At 37.5% G+C, this 16,661-nt stretch overlaps 1 pseudogene; it reads right to left on the bottom strand.

The window, feature by feature from the left end:
* Positions 1 to 15,570: 15,570 nt before the first annotated feature.
* On the bottom strand, positions 15,571 to 15,664 carry LOC122099275 (annotated as a pseudogene).
* Between the last annotated feature and the right edge of the window lie 997 nt (positions 15,665 to 16,661).

Genomic DNA, 16,661 nt, shown 5'->3' with positions numbered 1-16,661 from the left:
CATACTACTTTCCAAAGTGGTTGAACAAGTTTACACTCCCACAAACAATGCAGTAAGGTTCCCTTCTGTCCACAACCCCTTTGGCATCTGTTGTTAGTAGAGTTCTTGATTATAGATTTTTAACTGGGGTGAGGTGATAATCTCAATGTTGTTTTGATTTGCATTTCTTTTATGGCTAGAGAGGTTGAGCATTTCTTCATGTGTCTATTGGCGATCCTTCTTTCCTTTTCAGAGAAGTTTCTCTTTAATACTTCAGCCCACTTATTTATTGCGCAGTTGTTTCTTTGAAGATTTGTTGTTTGGGGATTTAATTTTTTGAGTTCCAGGTATATTTTAGATATGAAACCCTTGTCCATTGTATGACTAATGAAGATCTTCACCCAATCCGTGTGCTTTCTATTGATCTTGCTAGCTAAGTCCTTTGCCATGTAGAAGCTCTGCAGTTTCATGTAATCCCATTTGTCCAACCTTCCTTTGATTTGTTGTGTTTCTGGGTCTCTATTACGAAAATTTCAGCCTGTACCATGGAGACCTGGGGTTTCTCCTATTCTGTCCTGTAATGTTTTCAGAGTGTCTGCTTTGACTCTGAGGACTTTGAGCCATTTGGAGTTGATTCTGGTGCAGGGTGATATATATGGATCTAGCTTTAGTTTTCTACAAGTAGTTAATCAATTTTGTCAGCACCATTTACTAAAGAGCCTGTTTTTTTTTTCTTTCTGTTTTTTAGCTCCCGTATGGAAGATTAAATAGCTATAGGTCTTTAGGTTCATTTCTGGGTTTTCAGTTTTATCCATTTATCCTGAGGTCGGTAAATCTGCCAGTAACAAGCTGTTATGATTACTATGGCATTAGAGAAGAGTTTGAAATTTGGTATTGATATTCCTCCAAGACTGTTCTTTCTGTTAAGAATCGTTTTGGCTATTTGGGGTCTTTTATTGTTCTATATCAATTTTTGGATTGCCTCTTCTATTTGCTTGAAGAATGAGGTTGGAATATTGATAGCTATCTCATGGAGTTTGTAGATAGCATTTGGCAGTTTTTCCTTTTTCACGATGTTGATCTTTCCAATCCAGGAGTGTGCGAGATTTTTTTTGCCACTTTCTAAGATCTGTTTTGATTTCCTTTTTCAAGTTTTTAAGGTTTTCATCATAGAGGTCCTTCACTTCTTTAGTTAAGTGAATTCGGAGGTATTTTATTTTTTGTGGGGCTATTAAGAATGGAGTTGCTTTCCTAATTTCAGCGACAGGTTTCTCATTTTAGGCATATAGAAAAACAACTGATTATTGAGGGTTAATTTTATACCCTGATACTTTGCCAAAGTTTTGAAACAGCTTGAGTAATTTGGGAGTGGAGTCTATGCGATTCTTTAAATACAAGATACTTTTATCTGCAAAGAGGGAGGGTTTTAATTCTTCTTTCCCTATTAGAACCCCTTTATGTTTGCATCTTGTCTTATTGCTGTAGCTAGGCATTTTAATACTTGGTTGAAGAAAAGTGGAGAGATTGGACATCCTTTTCTCATTTTTGAGTTAAGAGGAAATGTCTTTAGTTTTTCACAATTTAGTATAATGCTGGCTGTAGGTTTGTATATACAGCCTTTATTGTATTGAGGAATGTTCCATGGATTTCTAATTTTTCCAGAACCTTCATCATAATGGGCTGTTGTATCTTGTCAAATACTTTTTCTGCATCTATTGAGGTAACCATGGGATTCTTATCCTTGCTCCTGTTGATGTGATGAATTATATTAATTCATTTGCATATATTGAACCAGCTTTGCATCCCTGAAATGAATCCTGTTTGATCGTGTTGTATGATTTTTTAGATGAATTGTTGAAGTCGATTGGCCAAAATTTTATTAAGAAGTTTTGCATCAATATTCATCAAAGAATATGTCTATAGTTCTCTTTCTTTGATGAGTCCGTGCCTGGTTTTGGGATAAGGGTTATGATGACTTCATAGAATGAGTTCGGTAGTGAACTTTCTCTTTCAATTACATTGAAGAGTTGGAGGAGTATTGGTGTGAGCTCTGCTTTGAAGGGCTTGTTGAATTCTGCTGTAAACCATCTGGTCCTAGGCTTTTCTTAGTTGGGAGGTCTCTTATTGCTGTTTCGATTTCAATGCTTGGTATGGGCCTGTTAAGATGGTTTAACTCATCTTGGTTTAGTTTTGGCATGTCAATATTTGCTAGGAAATGGTCCATTTCTGCCACGTTCTCAAACTTGTAAGCGTAAAGTTTTGAGAAGTATTCCCTTATAATATTCAGAATCTTGTTTGTTTCTGTGGTGATATTTCCATTCTCATCTCTGAGTTTATTTATTTAGGTGAGTTCTCTTCTTTTTCTGATGAGATTTGCTAAGGGTCTGTCAATTTTGGTAATATTTTCATAGAACTAACTCTTTGTTTTGTTGATTCTTTATTCGGTTTTTTGGGGGATTCTAATTCATTTAATTCTGATTTAATTTTAATTATTTCTTTCCATCTACTGCATTCGGGTTTACCTTGTTGTTCTTTTCAAGGAGGCTCAGATGTGTCATTAAATTGTTGGCTTCAGATCTCTCCAATTTGTTGGTGTAGGAACTCAGAGCTATAAACTTACCCCTGATTCCTACCTTTGCTGTGTCCCAGAGGAGCTGGTGATTTGTGTGCTCATTTTTGTTGAATATCATGAATATTTGAATTTCCTTTCTAATCTCTTCTATGATCCAATCGTGATTCAGCAGTGTCTTGTTCAGCCTCCATGTGTTACCGGACTTTCTTTGGTGGCTTTTGGTGTTGAGTTCTAATTTTACTCCCTGAGAGTATGCAGGTGGTCTGAGAGAATGCAAGGTATAACTTCAATGTTTCTGAATTTGGACACGTTTTATTTGTGACTTAAAATGTGGTCTATTTTGGAAAATGTTCCATGTAGTGCTGAGATAAACGTGTATTCTGATGCTGCTGGTTGAAATATGCAGTAGATGTCTGTTAAATCTTGTTGATTTATGCAGTTGTTTAGATCTGCGGTTTCTCTGTTGAGTTTTTGCCGAGTTCATCTATCTAGTGGAGGAAGTGTTAAAGTCCCCAACAATTAATGTCTTTGGATCTATGTGGGATTTGTGGGACAGTAATGATTCTTGGATAAACTTGGGTGCTCCTTTGTTTAGTGAAAAGATATTTAGAATTGTAAAATCCTCCTGAAGGAGATATCCCTTAATTGGTATGTAGGGACCTTCTTTATCTCTTCTCTTTTAATTTGAAGTCTATTTAATCTGATATTAGGATTGCAACTCCTGCCTGTTTATGGGGGCCATTTGTTTGGCAGATTTTGTTCAAAACTTTCACAATGAAAATGTGTTTGTTTTTATGGGCATGATGTGACTCCTGAAGGCAGCAGATAGAAGGATCTTGCTTTTTCCTCCAACTAGAGAGTCTATGTTGCTTATTGGAGAGTTAAGTTCATCAATGTTGAGAAATAGGACTGAGAGTTATTTGGGAGTTCCTGCCATTTTATCCACCTTGGGGGCTTTGGCACCTGGGTTTTTTCTATGGTTCTTGGATTCTCAGTTTGTGTGCAGTTTTTTGGCCTTTATTTTGGTCTTGTTGACATTCTATGTGTAGGGCATCTTTAAGAATCTTTTGTAGGGCTGGTTTGGTGGAGATATATTGTTTCAATATTTCTTTGCTATGGATGGTTTTACGTGGACCTTCAGTTATGCAGGAGAGTTTAGCTGGGTACAGAATTCTTGGTTGATAGTTATTTGTCTTTAGGGCATAGCATACATCATTCCAGGCTCTTCTTGCTTTGATTGTCTCTGCTGAGAAATCTGAAGTGATTCTAATTGGTTTCCCTTTATAGGTGATTGATTTTTTCTCCTTGACCGCTTTAAGGATGTTTTCCTTGGTCTGAATTGATCCTGTGTGAATTATAATGTGACAGTGGGATGTCCTATTCTTGTCTGGTCTATTTGGAGATGTAAAAGTTTCTTGAATCTGAATAGGCCTTCTTTTTGCAGTTTGGGAAGTTCTCTGCTAGCGTCCTATTAAACAAATGTCCTAGACCATTAACTTCTGTATCTAGGTGCTCCTCTACACCCATTATCCTCAGATTAGGCCTTCTGCTTGTGTCTTCCAAGAGTTGAATAGATCTATCATATTTCTTGGATATGTCTTGGATGGTTGTATGTTCTTTCTCTATAATATCTAGGCTTTCTTCAGTCTCTGAAATTCGATCTTCTGCATGGTCTAACCTACTATTAAGAGTTTCTACTTTGTTTTTTTTTTATTTCTTTTCCTTCTAGTTGGTCGGCTTTGATGGCTTTAAATTCTTTGTTGGAGCTTTGTTTTAGATCTTGTATGAATTTCTTTACTTCCTTAATTTGGTGCTCAATGTTTTTATTCTCAAATCACTTAGTTGTTTGGTTATGGTTTTCTTGCACTTCCATTGCATTCCATCTGTTTGGTTCCATTCATCATTCCCTTTGTGGTCTCCCTCAGTTCTTTCAGCTCTCTGTTTATGGATTCCATCAATGCCTTTAGTGATCTTTCTGTATTTTCATCCTGCTCTCTCAATTCCTGTATTACTCTTTGATTAGTTTCCTCATGTTCACGCAATTCGTGTAGTTCTCTCTGAGTGTTCTCAGCCTGCTCATGCCATTCCTGACTTTCTCTTTGACTGATCTCAGCCTGCTCACGCCATTCCTATATTTCTCTTTGAATTTTCTCAGCCTGTTCATGCCATTCCTGTATCAATCTTTGAGTAGCTTCCTCACACTCATGATATTCCTGTATTGACCTTTGTTTGGCCTCCTCTCTCCCTATCACGCTCATACAGAGTCCTTTGCAGATTTTCAATCTTTTCATTTACCACGTTTACCAGTAGTGTTTGTAGAGCTTGTTGGGAACTCTCCAATGTATTATTCATTATCTGTTCTGTCCCCTGATTGTCATGAGTGGGAGTTGAGATACCTGGACTTGCCATTTTTCTTGTGTTTTTCTGGCTTGCCCTGCCCATTTTGGATGAAAGTAACACCAGTTTGGGCTACAACACTATTTTAAGGCAAGCATCAACCGAAGTCTGTAGTTGCACAGTCAAAAGTCTGCAGATACAATCTAGTTCAACAGATATAGCTATTCAACATCAAACAACTATGTATTAATGGGCTATCAACCGCAAAGAAGGTTTTGGCAAACAGAAATTATTAGGTTTAGGGAGAGATGTGGGTAAAAATAGGAATAGAGGGATGTGAAAAGGCAAAGGGAGAATTAACTAATTCTTAATCTCAAAGTGGTAAATAGGTTGGATAGGATGAAAGTGGAGAGAGAGATAAAAGAAGAAAGAGGAAGAAAAAAAAGACAAGAAAAATTAGAAAAATAAAAAATAAAAATAGAACCTTAAAAATTATGCAAATTTGAAAACGTAATATTCACAAAAGAACATGGATAGAATAAGAAAATGGAAGGGATAGAAAGGAGATGTGAAAAACTTAAAAATAAAAATGCTTAAAATATTATATATTTATAAAGAGGTAGTACTGCTATTAAGGAATTTAAGTCTAAGAGGTTTTAAGCTGAATAATAAATTTCTGGATTAAGTGTGTACACAATTGGGGCTAAGGTGTAATAATTGACTACGGGTATATCTGATGAGCAGAACAGCAATTAAGTCATGCAAAGAAGAATGAAATAGAAGAAAAAGTGAAAAGAATGAGAAGGAAAGGAAAAAAGATCAAAAGGTCAGTAGAGCTAAACAAAAATTTTAAAAAAAGAGAAAAAACACACACATAAAAATTATAAGAGGAAGAAAAACAAAGTTAATAGAAAACAAAAAAAAGTTAAAAATTAAAAAAAGTTTTAGAAAAAATTTTTTTATAAAAGGTACAAAAAAAGTGTGCTTTGATTTTTTTGGGGGGATGGGATGATCCTGTATCTCCCTTGTGTACGTAACCAGTCTCTTGTTGGAGTCTCTGGTCTCTGTGTCGTGTTTTATTTTCCTGTGGCTTGGCTGGTTTCTTAAGTCAGTTTGTTTGAGCAAGCAGAAAAATGCTCTGCTTTACCCAGGATTTTGTGATTCCCATCCCAGGCTAGTTCAATGGGATGGAAATCTGCTTTGAGTATCACAAAAGAGCGAGATGGTTGTTTCCTCTAGTTTGGAGATGCTGTGATGAGGCTAGGTTCTGGGTAGAGTTGAGGCCTTTCAGCAAACAGCAGCTTTTCCCTGAGGAGCTAGCTTCTGGAGCTCAGCCTGGAGCCATTCTCAGGGTCTATGTTTACTGAATTTCAATTGATTGTCAAAGAAGCTGTAGGGAGGTGCAGCCTCTGGCTCTGTTTACCCAGTAAAGATATCCACTGCTGGGACTGGCGGAGCTTGCTCACCCCTGGCTGGGTGACTTTTCCCTGGGTGGAGCTGAACCTGGAAGGTCCGGTTAGGGTCCTGTGACCTGCTAAATGACTCTTGTTTTCTTCCAAGGCCTGAGTTGGAGCTACCTGCTCAGCCAGGCCTTGGTCAGTATCAAATATGGAAATCCCCCTAGTGGGGGGGAGGGGTGACCTTCCCTCCTCTGTCCCTGAGATGAAGTGAGGATGTCAGGCTACTCAAACCAGACTCGGTTCCTGGGTCATCTCTGATCTGCGAACTACAGGATGAAGACGTCTGCACCTTGTCAGTTCTTGCTGGTGTTGAGTAGTACCCGCTTGCCCACCGCATTTGGTGCATTTGTCCCGGACTCTCTGTGTTGCAGGTATGGCCGTTACAGCCGCCTCTGCCGCGGCTGCAGCCGCGGCTGCTGGCAAGTGTTCATATCTGTCTCCTTGCCTGGATTTTCCCTCTCTGGCCTAACTCTCTGTCCTGTGATGGCATACTTGATGTGATTCTCTGGCTTACGACTCTTCACTGGAACACTAAAACTGCTTTCTATGCGAGAGCTTGTTTATCCTCCAGCTTCTCCTCTGCCATCTTCCAACACACTTACTTACCTATCACTTCCGATCACAAATCCTCTCATGAATTTTTATAGTATCTTTGAATAAATCACATGATTTTCATGTACTTATCGTCTTAAGGAAAGACAGTCTGCTTCTATATCTATTGTTCTATGTGACAAACCCTTTTTTTTGGTTGCTCTGTTTGCTGAATAAATGTCTTACAGGAAAGAGGATATTGACAGCAAATCTGGGTGTAATTTTCATTTTTTAAATTTGAAATATAATATAAACTTTGTTGTGACTTGTCATTTTCTAAAAATGAGTGATATTCATGAACACTAATATTTTGGTGACTTTAAGTAAAGTGAGACTTGAGGTGGTAGTTCTTGTGTCTAATTGACTTAACAATTAGATTATCTATGTATAAACATGTGCATTGCACATTTTTATTTTTGTATATAAAATAGTCCCCAAGGATTTACTTTAAAGTGATAATGTGTGGTTTCTTCCTGTTCCAAACTTTGTATTTATTTCATTAAAAGTACTAGAAATACATGATGTTTACTCCAGCAATTTAAAAGATCAGAATATATTTCTAAAGAGAATGGATTTATTGATTAAACAGAAAAGAGTAAAATAATCAGGTTTCTTGCTTGAGACTACATGTAGCTCAAGATGAGACTCAAAGAAAAATTCATATCAATATTACTGAGATTTATATCACAATATAAGCAATACAGGTATTTTAAGGGATTGGTCATCCAAAACCCTAGATGCCTAATGGATGAAGAATGGAATTGAAATTAGCAGAGGAAAACAATTCAACCTGCAGATATTATGATTTTATAATACTAACATGAAAGAAATGGAGCTTTTGCCTTTTTGAAGAAGAAAGTTTAGCCAGTAATTTCAATGTAAGGCAACAGTTGTAATGAGTTTACAGTCTTTTCCTCCAAGATATCCAAGAATAATATTCTCATCCTCTGAAGAGTAAATAAGTATTTTAATTAGCTTTGTTTAATATTAATTTACTTGTAGCAAATAGGTTAAAATGTCTGCTATCTTTCTTTCAATGTAATAACATAAATTTCATATTTTTACTGTCTCTTCATACAAGCCTGAAATCACTATTTCAAAGTAACACAAACAAAAAAACAAAAATAACCTGATACAACCATCACAAATCCTAAATTATGTGAAAAAATCAACAACATATAAAATAAATCTGACGAAGAGGAAAAACAATGGCAGAATAACAACAGAAAATTACTATACCTCTCCCTAATGAAACAGAGATTTAGAGTCCTAGCTGGTACTCCACTTCTAGAGGGTCACATCAAGTCAGCTATAATTATATATAGATGTACTATTCAAAAGACGATTTAAGAAATCTATGAAAAGTTACCCAGCCAGGCAGGTGACTGCTGTGACTGTGTTGGCCAACATATTCAAAAGCACAGCTGCAGTGTGGAAATAAAAGGTCCACATGGGAAAAAGCAGGAACAGAAGTATACATTGGAGACAGCCACATCCATAATCATAGACAGTTCAAGATACCACTGGCAGCCCGAACTGTCATTGGACCAACACTTATTAACATCACAACATCTCATACGGCTTGGGAAAATTATACTAAGAGAAAATAGAAAAGAATGCACACTCAGAGTAATATAGGTTTCATAGATTCATTCATTTATGATAGCTAGAAGGTGCCTAAAAATCTACAAGTGCAAGAGAGATTCTACATCATCCCAGATAGAATGGCCGATAATGGGAAACTGACAATAGCGAATGCTGACGTGGATATAGCCAAAGGGGAACTCAATTACACTGTTGGAGGGAAATTAAACTTGTTCAACCACTCAGGCATGCCGTATGGACTTTCCTCAAAAGACTAAACATAGATTTCCCTTATAACCTCATAATTCCTGTCACGGACAGTAATCCAATAAATAACAAACAAGCTCACATGAAAGCTACCAGCATAACAATGTTCATGGTCCAGTCCCAGAGTTCAAGGACTGGAAAAAAGTTACCACTGCTGGTATTTGTTTCCCCAAATATGAACCTTTTGACATAAGATACCAATTCATTCTATTTGCAGCAGCTAGGATAGGACTTGAATGTAGTGGGTGATAAACTGGCTTCTTTGTTGAATGCTAGGCAAAGCTGTAGGCAGTCCAAAAAAAAGGAGATTTTTTGTTGTTGTTGTTGGTCAAGGGGCTTGAAGTCTATGCTTGGCCATTGTCTCTGAGCTCTTCAACTCAAGGTGAGTGCTCTACTTCTTGAACCACAGTTCCACTTTTGTTTTCTGGTGGTTAATTGGAGATGAGTCTCAGAGACTTTCCTGCCTAGGCTGGCTTTGAACAGCAGTCCTCAGATCTCAGCTTCCTGAGTAGCTAGGATTACAGCTATGAGCCACTGGCACCAGTTTAAAAATGTGGGACTTTTATAAAAGAAAATCCACCTCTTCACCTCTGTCTAAACTTCAGATATCACTATTAGAACACTTCATCCTTGACTCATTTCATCAGACATTTGTAAATTTTCTCTTTTCCTTCATGTGGGAATACTGCAGTCAATATAAACACATTTGAGGGACTGGATCAATTATATGGTAATTGCTAGCACCTAAATCAAGAACATTTACATCAAAAAAATGAAACCCTCATTTGGAATAATTGTTTTCTCTTTTTATTACAAATCTGTGCTTTATTACTTCCTAAAGTGATATTGGACCTCCTAACAGAGTGATGATATTTTCTTTCTCTTCAGCAATTGGCCTTCTTCCACATGTGGTCAAATATTTAAGAATTCAAAGATTTCCATTGAAAATTCATTAACCTGATGTCTAAGAATATATGCATTTCTGGAATGTGGTCTGCTGTCTTGTTCTTACATGCACAGGACTTCTATGATTTATTTGTTCTACAAGGAATACTATTTTCCAATCTTTGTGTGACCAATTTTAATCTCTCTGATCAGTCTTTTAGACCCTCTCTCTGGAGTCTCATTTCAGTCTGCCTCATCAAAAATATCTTATTTATCAGCTAAATTATTCTCAGCTTCTGTTTTTGCCTGACTTCATGTGGGCTGTGATAGCAGTGCTTACTGGAGTTTTTAAATGTCCCAGCAATTGCAGTTTGCTTTACTTTTTGAAAAATTTCTCTGTTGTTTTAGGTTTTGTGGGGGGGGTGGGGGTGGGTGTGTGGTTTTATAAAGATCAGAAAACAACATTTTTCTTCATTTAGAATACATCTTTCAGGTCATTGTAAGTTGTGGATAATGGGAGAAGTCTCTTACTATTTTAAGGATGAAACAGAAAACTATATTTGTGCATGCACCAAAGTTGCTTTATTAGTCTGTAGTTGAACACTTACCTTCTATTTATATCTTGCCTGTTGTGAATAATGTGAATAACAATGAACTACAGATATATTTATGAGTTACCCAGAGAGAAATAATCATGTTATTGGTGGGTGAGATGGTATTTCAACTTTGTATTTCTTTAGAAAAATGCATACTACTTTCTATGAGAATACTGCCCTGTATTTTGACAAAGAGTGTAGAAAAGTTCCTTTTCTCCACACTCTCACCAACATTATTACCTTTTGAGGTTTGTAAAAGGACATATTTTTACTATGTGCAATACCCCAGACTGGCCTTAGACTCAAATCCTCTTATTCCAACCTCTGAAATGCTTGGAATTACAAGCCTTTACCACCACACCAAGTTCCTTTGATTTTTTTTATAAGAGTTATAATAGTTATGAAATAGTATCATACTAATTTTGAATTGCATTTCTGTAATGACTTCTGTTCAGAAAGCATTAAGGTAGCATAGAAATGATATTAAACACAACTTTTTAAACCCACTGGTGATTTTCAGGACTATTTGGAAAACATGTCTATTCAGAACTTTTGTCCATTTTTAATCAAGTTCCTTGTTAATCTCATCAGTAATCTCTATATAGAAAATCAATAATTAATTCAAGGTAGTAGAAAGACAAAATGAACAACTCCTAATATTTTTCAATATTTAATAAAATGATATTGCTTAAATCATTTTGTGTTTACGCTTGAGACTATATAACTCAATTTAGTTAGACCTTTTATAAGACTATATATATTTTATTTATTTTATGCTGATTGCTCTTTCCAAAGCCTGCGTGTCTAATTTTCCTGGTCTCATGTAGTTCAGATTTCAAACTGAAGAATAAATTGAAGGAAGCAACCAAAAAATAGAGTTTCCCTCATCTGATGATGCCTTTACTAGAATGAGGAAAGAGTTCATCCTGCTAAGGACCTATGATAGTATATCAAAAAGAGAATTAATTCTTCTAGGTCTTCCCTATCTTTGCAATTTAACTTAAACGATGTAAAACACAATATACTGCTCAGTTACTTTTAGGATTTATCAGTTTTGCACATTTTCATATGGACTTCACCTCAGTCTACAACATTCCTACATTATTCTGTCCTTGATATTTTTACACTATCAAGACATAAGGTAACCAGTTTGATTTACAGCATGAGAAGTTATCCACCTGGCTTCCTTGGATGCAAAGCATAGTCAATGGATAATATTACTTCTGGTTTCTCACTACATGTAATGATTTCTGTAATATATATCACATTCTGTTTAGTATTACAAAAGAACTGTTAGCCGGCGCTGGTGGCTCATACCTATAATCCTAGCTACTGAGGAGGCTGAAATTTGAGGATTGCGGTTTAAAGCCAGCGTGGGCATGAAAGTCTGTGAGACTCTTATCTCCAAAAAAACACTAGAAAACTGGAAATGATGCTGTGGCTCACGTGGTAGAGCGCTAGCCTTGAAGTGAAGAGCTGAGGGACAGCGCCCAAGCCCAGAGTTCAAGCCCCACAAACAAAACAAAAACAAAAAAACCTGCTGGCTAAGCTGAAACCTCATTCATAGAAGTTTATGTTAATTATTTCACCAGTTTTATGTCTCTTAGTTTTTAAGAAAACGTTTACTATAATGCTAATGTTATTCCCATTTTAGTGTTGAGAAAATTGTAATTAAAGGAACTAAGTGCATGGCCTAAAGACACACAGGAGGAAGAAAATTAGTCAAAGTTTCCAAAAACCTTTCAGCAATACAAAAATGGTAGGTAAAATCTCTCCATTCTCTTATACTCTCAATTCAATATTCATATTATCCAAAAACTAATAGCATAACAATTATTGCCCATGGTGTGGGGAAATCTGTGGGGAACACAGGTAGCAAAGATGGCCCTGAGAGGAAGTTGAGTGGGCAGAGCAGGATTTGTTTAGGTTCAGTGTGTAAACAACTCATGGAAGCTTAGGTGCATGATAAGGTATAGCCTTTCAGTGATTGGTTGGTTCCATTTCCTCCCCTCTCACTCAGTCTTTTGCTTTAAAAAGGGGATGCTCCCTGTTAATAAAGGAGTTCCTGCTTGGTTTGACTCCCCGCTGCATCTGATTGTCTCCTGGGTAAGGGAGGCTGGGGAACAGACGAGCTCTTGTGTTCTTTAACAATTGCAGATAGTGATGCTCTAGCTGATGGCTGTCCTGACCTTCCCAGTCCCGGCAATGGCTATGGAATCCACATCAACCTCAATGGGTGACCTGGGCAGTGATCAGCACTGGCAATGCAGAAATCATCAATAGCATCACAAGAGAAACTGTCCCTTCGACCTGGTGGCCTGACCTTCATTTTGGTCACCACCCGATGTCATTATGTATGGACTGTGTAAAACATATTTCTGTAGGAGTTATCTATTTTAATGTTACCTGTTCTAATTGTTCTTTTACTAATTGCTTGTACAACCACCTTTTGTTATGTGTCCTGTAAATATATCTAAAACCTACACTAGAACAAGCCCCACCTCTGGACTCTAAAGTGGCAAAGACTGCTATCCCATCCCTTACTAACGTTAAAGGGCTAATGACATTGTTGGCCTGGAAATGCTTTTGCTGATGGTTTTTCTATGCCTTCCTTGCCTTATACGTGCACTGCAAAACTCTTATGAGCCAGCTAGTTACATAAGATCAAGTTCTAAGTGTGAATAAATTTCCCCCGAGAGGAACCGCAGCCAGAGACGGGTAAGAGTGGGTGCCAGTATGACCAACCTAAGACTGGGCCTTCAGCTTTGCTCTGAAGAAGTTTCAGGTGATGGATAAGGCAGACAAGGTGATCTACCCAACCTGACAGGCGGGTTCACTTCTTTAAACAGAGACGGGGTGTTGGGAGCTGACAGTAAAGTTTAAAGGTCACCTTGACCCCTGTTCTCGCTTGAAGGCACGTACAAGGAACTTGCTTACTTGAAAGACACCAGGTGCCTGGGATTGCTTTGCTATGTCTGCACAGTTTGTTTCAAATTTTACTGCTTGGGACATTTCTAAATGTGATGGGGCTAATGTTTATTATTGTGCTAGGTGGGGATGAGAGGTAACTGGGACGAGCTCTTATGCACAAGGGACCTCCTTCCAGACTTGCCTCCAATCCCTTGCGTGGCCAAATGTAATCCTGTTAAAATAACCTTTACAGAGGAGGGGGAAAAGATAACTAACTGGGAGGTGGATCTGCCATTAAAACAAAAAGGGTGAATATGTGGGGAAATCTGTGGGGAACACAGGTAGCTAAGATGGCCCTGAGAGGAAGTTGAGTGGGCAGAGCCGGATTTGTTTAGGTTCCGTGTGTAAACAACTCATGGAAGCTTAGGTGCATGATAAGGTATGGCCTTTCCGTGATTGCTGGGTTCCATTTCCTCCCTTCCCACGCAGTCTTTTGCTTTAAAAAGGGTATGCTCCCTATTAATAAACGAGTTCCTGCTTGGTTTGACTCCCCACTGCATCTGATTGTCTCCTGGGCTAACGGAGGCTGGGGAAGGGGCAAGCGGCCGCACTTTGCACTTACCTTTCCTCGGACCCCGTCCATCCAAAGACGGACGAAGACCCAACACATGGTAATTGCTTTCTGCCACATTTTGTCTTCAACACAGACTGTGTTGGTGACATTGTGTTATCATGCACAGACTGAGATTATAAATTAAGATCCAAAGAGAGTCCAATTTCTTCTGTCCCACAGTTCTAGTATCCTTTTAAAAAAGTACTTAAACTTTTAAATACCATCACTTACTGTCTTGTAAGAATCCCAAAACGAAATAAATTCACATATAATCACTCCAAAATGCTTTAAAAGTAGGAAATGATAAAAGAGTACTCCGTGAAGTAAAGTTTCTTCTACTTATAAAATTATTCTTAAAACCTTGTTCTGGTTGGTCACATCTGTAATCCTGCCCACTCGTCATATCTACTGAGGAGCTTGAGATCTGTGGATAAGTGTTGGAAGCCAATCAGAGCAAAATATAATTCATAAAATTATTTTTTAAAAATGTAAATGAACTAGAAAAAGGCCAGGAATGGAGATGTAGTTCATATACTAGCTCACCAATCTAGAGAAGAAAGGCCTAGCAAGACCTTGAAGCCCTGAGTTCAAACTGAGCACGCCAACAAACAGGCATGCACATGCACTCCTGTGCACGTGTGCACATACACACACATACTTATTCAAAATATCTTCAGGTCAGTGATTTGTATTAATTTCTTTGTTAACGTTATTATATGGGTAAAATAATAGAAATAAACTATTATATCTCAGAACATTTTAAAACGTTTTTTATTGTAAAAATACTTTATAGAGGGTTTACAGTTACATGAGCAAGGTAATGAGTACTTTTCCTATCAAGAATTGTTAGCTCCCCTTTGTTTTTCCTCTACCATCCCTTCCCTTCTACCTCCACAAGTACACTCCTCACCCCCCCCACTCCTCCACCCTAACCCCGCCTAAATTGTAAAGTTCATTTTTCAACATAGTGCCTTGTGCATCTCATTGTTTCAATGTGTCAACCTGTATCTCTGTTTAAGCATTTTGTTTTTTTCCCTTTCCCTCCCCAAATTAGAGAAGTGTATATACAAGATGCAGGCACACCAACATCAAATACTGTGAAAATAGGGGTTATGCTGTGTGGGAGGGCCATATAAAAAACAAAAAAATAACATCGCACATTATAGATGCGTTAAAAACAACAGCAAGAAAAAAAAACACTTGTGTTCCTATCTTGAGGTTCATTTAGCTTAACATCACCTTATCTAGTCATATGCATAGAGCTTTTGACCATTTCTGCTTATCACAGACATAGATTTACTTATTGCAAATAAGGGATACTATGGACCTATGTTTCTTTGGACTTGGCTCACGTCAGTTAATATAATTTTTTCTAAGTTTTTCCATTTCATAACAAATTGGGTGATGTCATTCATTCTGATAGACGATAGAATTCCCATACACACACACACACACACACACACACACACACACACACACACACACAGCGTTTTCTTGATATATTCATCTACTTAGGGGCATCGGGGTTTGTTATATATCTTACCTATGGTAAATAATGCTGCAATAAACATATTTGTGCTGGTAGTTTTAGTATGGTCTTGTTTGTAATCATTTGGGTGAATGCCCAAAAGTGGGATTTCTGGGCCATAGGGGAGCTGTATTTGGAATCTTTTGAGGAACTTCCATACTGCTTTCCAAGTGGATGAACAAGTTTATACTCCCACCAAGAATGCAGTAAGGTTCCCTTCTGGCCACATCCCCTCCAGCATCTGTTGTAAAAATTTGGAATGCTTCACGAATTTGCATGTCATCCTTACGCAGGGGCCAAGCTATTCTTTTCAACAGAGAAACTGCAGATTTAAACAACTGCTTAGATCAATTAGATTTAACAGACGCCTGCTGCATATTTCATCCAGCAGCATCAGAATATACTTTTTCTCAGCAGCACATGGAACATATTCCAAAATAGACAACATTTTAGGCCACAAAGCAAACTTGTCCAAATTCAGAAACATTGAAGTTATACCTTGAATTCTTTGAGACCACAACGGAGTAAAATTAGAACTCAACACCAAAAGCCACCAAAGAAAGTCCGGTAACATATGGAGGCTGAACAAGACACTGCTAAATCACAAGTGGGTCGTGGAAGAGATTAGAAAGGAAATTCAAATGTTCATGATATTCAACAAAAATGAGCACACAAATCACCAGCTCCTCTGGGACACAGCAAAGGCAGTACTCAGGGACAAGTTTATAGCTTTGAGTTCTTACATCATTATATTGCAGAGATCTGAAACCAACAATTTAATGAGACAACTGAGCCTCCTTTAAAAAGAGCAGCAAGATAAACCCTCAACTAGTAGACAAAAAGAAAGAGTTAAAATTAAATCAGAATTAAATGTATTAGAATCCACAAAAAAACATACAAAAAATCAACAAAACAAAGAATTGCTTCTTCGAAAAAATTAACAAAATTGACAGACCCTTAGCAAATCTTATGAGAAAAAGAAGAGAACACACCCAAATAAATAAACTCAGAGATGCGAATGGAAATATCACCACAGAAACAACCAAGATTCAAAACATTATAAGGGAATACTTCTCAAAACTATTTGCTAATAAGTTTGAGAAGTTGGCAGAAATATTGACATGCCAAAACTAAACCAAGATGAGTTAAACCATCTTAACAGGCCCATATCAAGCATTGAAATACAGCAATAAGAGACCTCCCGGGGAGTTCCGGGAAGATGGCGGAGGAGAAGCTGGAATCTGAACAAGCTCTCGCATAGAAAGCAGTTTTAGAGTTCCAGTGAACAGTCCTAAGCCAGAGAATCACACCAAGTGTGCCATCACAGGACAGAGAGTTA

Source organism: Dipodomys spectabilis, unplaced genomic scaffold, assembly GCF_019054845.1.
Source record: "Dipodomys spectabilis isolate Male_0828 unplaced genomic scaffold, ASM1905484v1 ptg000507l, whole genome shotgun sequence".
NCBI lineage: Eukaryota > Metazoa > Chordata > Mammalia > Rodentia > Heteromyidae > Dipodomys > Dipodomys spectabilis.
The sequence above is the reverse complement of the archived record's forward strand: the minus strand, read 5'-3'. Positions and strand labels throughout refer to the sequence as shown.